At 37.6% G+C, this 7,102-nt stretch overlaps 1 protein-coding gene and 1 long non-coding RNA gene across 4 annotated transcripts in view; one reads left to right on the top strand and one right to left on the bottom strand.

Annotated features, from left to right (window-relative positions):
- The window catches only part of LOC116682796 (uncharacterized), a 10,118-nt gene extending 4,795 nt beyond the window's left edge, over positions 1 to 5,323 (bottom strand). Inside the window, exons 1-2 of the long non-coding RNA XR_004330483.1 lie at positions 5,313 to 5,323; positions 1,532 to 1,535 (exon numbers count right to left, since the gene is read on the bottom strand). This is a non-coding gene — a long non-coding RNA (uncharacterized LOC116682796). The remainder of the gene's footprint in view (positions 1 to 1,531; positions 1,536 to 5,312) is intronic.
- Positions 1 to 7,102, top strand: part of zgc:172282 (leucine-rich repeat and fibronectin type III domain-containing protein 1-like protein) — a 170,793-nt gene that overhangs the window by 99,911 nt on the left and 63,780 nt on the right. The gene's annotated exons all lie outside the window — the stretch shown is intronic.

Genomic DNA, 7,102 nt, shown 5'->3' with positions numbered 1-7,102 from the left:
ACACACACACACACACACACACACACACACACACACACACACACACACAAAAAAAGCCAACGCTTTTGATTCTTCTCTAAAACCACTTTGTCTGTCTGGATCACGTATGAGTGCATTGTTGAGTGTATGTGGGATAAGAATTTTGAGTGTGCGTGCATGTTTGTGTCTGTGTTTCTGTGTGCCCACGTTGATTCGCCTCACATTTTCCTCACCCCGCAAGGGCAGACGGAGGTCGATCTAAACCTTTTTTAATGACACAGTATCACACTGCAGACCACTGCCTGCGATCTAACTCCCTCTCTTGTCTCTACAGTCTCTACGTTGTCTGTGGTATGTGGTTTTTTAGATAATGGACTTGCAGACACAAAACATCTGCTCAGACCAGCAGGCTCAGGATATAGTGACTGGAAACATGCATTAATAACTGTTAGATCACAAGGACTAGATAGCTGCTCTTGTGACTGTTAAATAGTTATTTGTAAGACTCATATCTGTTGTATTTGTGATTCATTACTACTCTAATGTAATGGTATGTAAGTATTGTATAGTTTTTTTTTATCCTCTTGAATCAGCTCTCTTCTGAGCAAAAATGATAAATGTAAAACAATGTCTGGTATATTCCCCTCCATTCCCTGAATGTGTATTGCCTACATATTTGTATTAGTGTGTAAGGATGAATGTCTGCATGTATGCAAGTAGGAAAACGACAAAAACATGCTTGACAGGACAGAATTGCATTCTGCTGATGGTTGTACAGTTCAGCAAGAACCCACTTTTTTACTATGTATTATTAATTGTATATACTGTATATTTTTAGACAACTAGGCCTTATGGACAAACGTATTTACAGCTTAAGTTCAGAAGTAATATCTATCAACGTTCAACTACTGCAGTTTAACTGGTAAATCAGCTATGATGGAAAAACAAATCACAGAAACATTCAGTGGTAAATCGAGTGATATGGATAATGCGTTAATGTTGGTAAGCACCGTTAGCTGTGAGCCCTAGACAAGCGATTGACCTTGGAATGGGAAATAATGTATTGCATGGCTCATAAAGACACCGGGGCTGATAAACCAATGTTTTTTCAATAGTGTGGCTGCTATGATGGCTGCTTACTGTACATGTTCATAATGTATGCACACGAGTTTGATATGACATTTTAAGCCACTGCTGATACCAGGACCTTTGTACTGAAGCTGGTGATAGAGGTCATTTTGTGCTTATAATTTCAAGTCAGACATTTACACGCGTCTACTTTATGCTATTAAAAAAAGGAAAATAAATTTTTATCATAGGGTCTTCCAAACTACATTTGTAACTACTACACTTACATATATTATTTTTTACCATCACCATTATTAATTTTGGACTTGCAGTGGGAAGTCTTCTAATGAACAACCAACATTCTTTTAATTCATTGAATACTGAATGTCATCAACCAAGCTCTATAAGATAGTCGTTATAGTTGATGTATACAACAGCAAAGAGAAGATATTCAGGCTCATACCAGCATTATATACGGCATCACCAAACTGGTATAGCCTCCCAATCACATTCATGAATGCTTGTGTGCACATATTCCACACCCACTGGTGGCGATGAGCAGTCCGTCTGTAGGTCATTGTCATTTAATTTAATGATTCACTGCGGACGTACTAACACGCTTAAGGCCCTTATGACAAATGACTGTCCACACATGTGTGCGCACACACACACACACACACACACACACACACACACACACACACACACACACATTGTTGGTACCTCTGCATTTGTGCCAATTAAATGCAGAACTAATGAGTCAGATCAGAGAGGTTAAGTTCAAAGACACTGAAGACATGGTCTCTTTAGTCACCTCTTCTTCCTTCTCTTTTGCACGGCTGCAGTCTTTTTCTCTTTCTTTTCTTCATGTACTTCTCCTATCTATTTATGGTCCCCTACTAAATAATATATATAATATATATATATCTATAAATTATATATATATATTATTTTTTATGTATATATATATATATAACGAAAAAACAGGGACTACAGGAGACTATATCTATATATATCTATATCTATAGATATCTATATATCTATATCTATAGACATATATCTATATATCTATATATATATAGATATATAGAGATATATAGTGTCTCCTGTAGTCCCTGTTTTTTCGCTGGCACATTCCAACTCTCTCTCTCTCTTTACCCAGTTATTCTGCTCTCTTTTTAGGTTATTTAGCTTCCTCCTTTGTCTATTTTTGAACTTGCTGTCTTACCCTCCCAGTTTCTCCCTCCCTCCATATCTTCCTTACTCTACCTCCCGTTCTTCTCCTCTCCTGGATATTTGTGGAGCTCAGCAGAACGCCGTTGGCCTCCCGACCATAATCTCCCTGTTTCGTGTCTTGTAGCCGTTCTCATCATCATCCCAAATCAATGTTTAATTATCCTGCGCCATCCCCGCCCCCTCCAAACCCCCTGGCAATTTCTTTCCCCTCGTCATCAGTCCACTACTCCCGTCCCTCTCTAGCCCCACCACACCCAGCCTTGAGCTCTTCGTGGATGGAGGGAAGAGTAATTAAAAAAAAGACATGCCGCGAGAGAAGGAGAGCAATGGGGAGCGCAAGAAAAGCAGTGAATAAGTTTAAAAATGGGGCAAAGAAAGAGGCAGTTAGAGGAGGAAACTGAGGCAGGAGGAGGAGGGGGGGCACGAGAGGATAAGGGGCAGGATGAGGAGTGTGTGTGTGTGTGTGTAGGGGGGGGCACGAGAGGATGAAGGGAAAGGAGAAGAGGGGATTTGGATGGTAAGTAGGGATAAGAGATGAGAGATGGTGGATAGATTGCATCCCACAACACTCAATGAAATATGAGTAAATAAATGTTTCATTAATGATTGAGTTTCCATCATGTGCTTGCTCAAGCTTAATATTCAATCACGTTTATCCTTGTTTTAAGCTGCCTAGTACTGTTGAGCTCAGACATCCTGATGTGACAGCAGCTATGCAAGGCTGTAAGATCACATCATAGTTTGTAATGTCAAATGTTATTATACAGAAAATAATAGTTAGACAATTGTTTAATTTATTTCGTCATTGAAGCCTCCACACTGGTAAAGACTGAAGTGAGGAAAATGAAGTTTGATCATGTAAAGACATTTAAAAACTCCGGATGTTAACCTACAAAGTTCACATTGTGTTTGTGACTACAAAAAAACACCTCAATAAAAAGGTATATATAATAAAGGTGCACATTACTTCTGTGTGGAGCTCCCCACTTTTTCAGTTGAGTTTCCTCCCACAGTCCGAACATGCACGTGTAGGTTAGCTAAATATGTCCCATTTTATTCATCATATGGGATTTTGTTTAGGTCAGAACCATCAGATCTACTGCATAGGAAACACTGTCACTAAAGCTAGCTATGTTAGCTTGGAAGCTCATGAACTCATAATGGCCAAAGTGTGGATTATACAACCTGCTTCTTATAAGAACTTAAAAGAAGTAGTTCTTTTTTAACTGGTTAATCCATCTACCTATTGTCTGCCAGTTATGAGTTCAGGTCTCATCAATTTAATTAATTATGAAAATAATCAAATGGTTCATTTTTATATCATAATTATATAATAAATATAATAGAATATAATTTAGTGATATCATTTTTCATCATTTTTACATACATTTTGTGAAACTACTTGCAAGTCTCTGGTCTGTTGCATTCTGAAACCTGCCAGTTCACAGTAATGTGACAAATAGCAACAACTCTTTCTGTTTTAACTTCCAACGTTTCCCTTTTTTGTAGCAGAATATATCATTTGTTGCGTCTAAATAAATGTGAATAACGTTAGTGACGCTTGCTACAGTTATATTTCTAGTGATGAATTACGTTTCATTTCTCTGATTCACGGCCTTGTCCTTGGCGCTCGGCAAGGATCGGGCATCAAAAAACAATTCCTTCTTGGAATCGTTTCAAAAATTACAATTCCAGTAGAATTGTTGCTTTATTGGAACCATTTAGAGGATTTGGTTTCAAATCTGAATACCGCTTCCCATTTTAATATGCGCAAGTTTCGGTAATTTTGGTAGTTTTGGCAAATCGTTTGTTGTGTTGCAGCCTTGGAGCACAGTAAGCAGTGCCCTAGCGTGGCTTTATTTTGCATTGAAAAAGCCGCGCAAAGCTGCAAACCACCATTGAATCAAGATCAAACTTTACTTCTGAAAATAGGCATATGACCCTTTTCAACTTCTAAAGATATTCACCCCTCAAAGAATCAGAGTCGAGAAGTTATAAGAACCGGAATCAAAAGGCAGAATCGGAATTGGAATCAGAATTGTTAAAATCCAAACGATGCCCAAACCTAGGTGCTCCCTCTCTTCAGTCACTTGCTAGCTCACTCGCTCGCTCGCTCAACCATTCATGCTTGTCGGCGCAAACCATGTTTTTGCCATTTCGACCAGTTAACAGTTTGTAACCTAGAAATAAAATGGATTATGGTTAATTTTATTTCTATACTGTAGTTTGTAGCTGACTTTCCAAGCTGACTTCGCTAGTGGCTGTTGAAACATGTGACATCCCTTACGTTCTAAAACCAGCCTCTGTGTCTTAGCGGAGTCAAAGGCGCCACCGTCAGCTGGTTTGAGTCAAAGCCAGTTCAGGCCGCTGTAATTTTTCTCTTCAACATTCTAAAACGGTTTTGTCTCGTTGCGAATCTTTGGTCTGCTTCAGGCCCTTACATTGAGTTTGCCACTTTGATATAAATCAACCTAAGAACATCAAGATACGAATCAATAGTAAACAAGACAAGTCAAACCAATCCCCAATCAGTGAAAGCCAATCCAATATATTTAGTGAATTGCAGTCCAATTTAGTTTAGCAGTAAGCCAGGATGAGATTAACTGAGCATTAAGCATCTCTGTTCTGTTTGCAACTGCTCCGCAATTGACTCAGGGCAATGCTTGTGCATGTGAAATGTACATATACAGCAAGTTTTTTTGTTTTTCTTTCAAATATTATTAGCTTACTTTTTTCTCTCTTGGGGTGTTATGTTATTGACATTGATTACTAATCACTCCCTATCCTGACTGAATTTGTTTCCTGTTATCCTCCTTTTACTCTAGTGCAGTAAGGCTTATAAGTGGAAATGTTTAGGATTAGGGACAGGATCCAGGGAGTTAGTGGCAAATCAATTCAGTGTCATCAATCTAAAGAGATGTTAGGAACTAATAAGGAAATATACGTTACTGAAGGATAAAATAATGACACTATAGCTGGTAAAATTACAGCTTTTTTTCACTTGCATATATTTTCAGATTGAGAAGGACCAAGTGTTTCCAGGGGAGAATATCTTTAATAAATATCTTTAAAAATATTAAAGAAAATGAAAAAAGGCAAATATCAGAAGTCACTACAAATGAAAACCCTTTTTAACCTTGCTTGCCTTGATAACTTATGAATACATTCTGAAACAAAAATCATTAATTTCTTCAATCAATATTCCAAGATTATATTTGAATTTGTTAAAGTGTGATTTTTTGTCACTTCCACATTATGTGCAGTACGTAATCAGTCAAACCTTGAGAAGTTCCCTCTCTGTACCTTCTCTGATGAAACTACTCATGCTCATGCAACATAACGTTTTTCAAATACATCAACTTGCTACGAGTAGAAAAAACCCTACTATAAATGTGTTTCCGTGCAGGTGAGTGTGTATGTTTGATATAAATCAAGAACAAGTGAAACAAATGTGAAACATGATAACAACAGATGCATTGATGTTATGGATGTGTGTGGATTTCATGGTAAGATCCATTATTTTCCTCCTGGTATAGACTTGAAACACAACACTTTGATTGCCTGTCTTTCTCTCTCTTTTCTTCCCCCCTCCTTGTCATTCTCTTGCTTGATTCCTCCATTATTCATACCCTTGTCCTCTTAACCCTGTCTCCAGTGTCTTCTTTTATTTCCTTCTATTTTCTAATCCAAGATCCCCTCTATAAATAAACAGACATGCCTCCACACATAAGTATACAGCAATCTGGTATCATCCTGTGTTGGGTCATACTTGTTTTGTTTTTTTTAATGGTGCGTGTGGTTACATAGATCTGCAGTGTCAGCTGTTCCGGTAGTAGGTACTGTCTGCATCAGGCCATTTGTTTTCTGTTCATCGTGCAGTCTCTATCCAACTCTGTCTCTTGCTTATTTAATCTGCTGACAGCATTAAGATTCCATTGTTCCAAGGCTGAACCCTTTATTGATTAAAGTACATGACAAATGTATACCAAAGAGTTTGATTTGTATAATTGCTGTGTAATTTACCTCGCAGTAGCAGAGCACAATATAATTAGTCGCAGATGATAAATAGTCTGACCCCCAAGATCCTAGGAGCTTTTTTGGGATCTCACTCTGAACAAATCCGTTTTTTTCACCACTTAATAATACTATTTGATTTGATCGATCTGAATCTGTAAATTTGTAAAATTTCTGTCCACTTAAAAATCTCTGTAAAAACATTTATTTAATGTGGTATTGGCCATGGGTGTTTAGCTCATATGGATAATGTGTAATGACTATTTTATTAATTTGCCTTTTCCAGGCATTTACAAACCCAGAGAGAATGTGCCTGCATTTCCATGATGCATTGGTGTAGTGATAAGCAGCGATAATGAGAATACAAGCTATATATATATATATGTTTTTTTCGATCCAAATGTTATCAAATCAAAATTAAACCGAGAAGGACTTTGCAAATTTACAACAACCAGGTCATTTTTCATTTTCTCAACAATCAAATGACATTCTCTCGTAGGTCATTTATCGTAGGTCAGTGTAACTATGTTTGCATGTAATCATTTGGAAGATAATTCTGTCCAAAGCAAAGTACAGATAAGGTACAATCAAAGGCACAGGAGATCAAGGAGAAGCCTAGGAGAATAAGTGCCCCAACACATTCACTAGTACCACAAGGTTGCAGGTGCAGAAAGGAACACATAGCAAATACTTTTTAGAGTAAAAGAGCCTTAGCAAAGAGAAGTGTTAGTAAATCCTCTGAACAAGTAAAGTATCAAAGTGCTGCAGGGTGTAAAACATGGGTTATTTCATTAGTGTGTGTGTG

This window comes from Etheostoma spectabile, chromosome 3 (assembly GCF_008692095.1).
Source record: "Etheostoma spectabile isolate EspeVRDwgs_2016 chromosome 3, UIUC_Espe_1.0, whole genome shotgun sequence".
Taxonomy (NCBI): Eukaryota; Metazoa; Chordata; class Actinopteri; order Perciformes; family Percidae; genus Etheostoma; species Etheostoma spectabile.
Note: the sequence above shows the minus strand (reverse complement) of the source record. Positions and strands in the feature narration are given on the sequence as shown.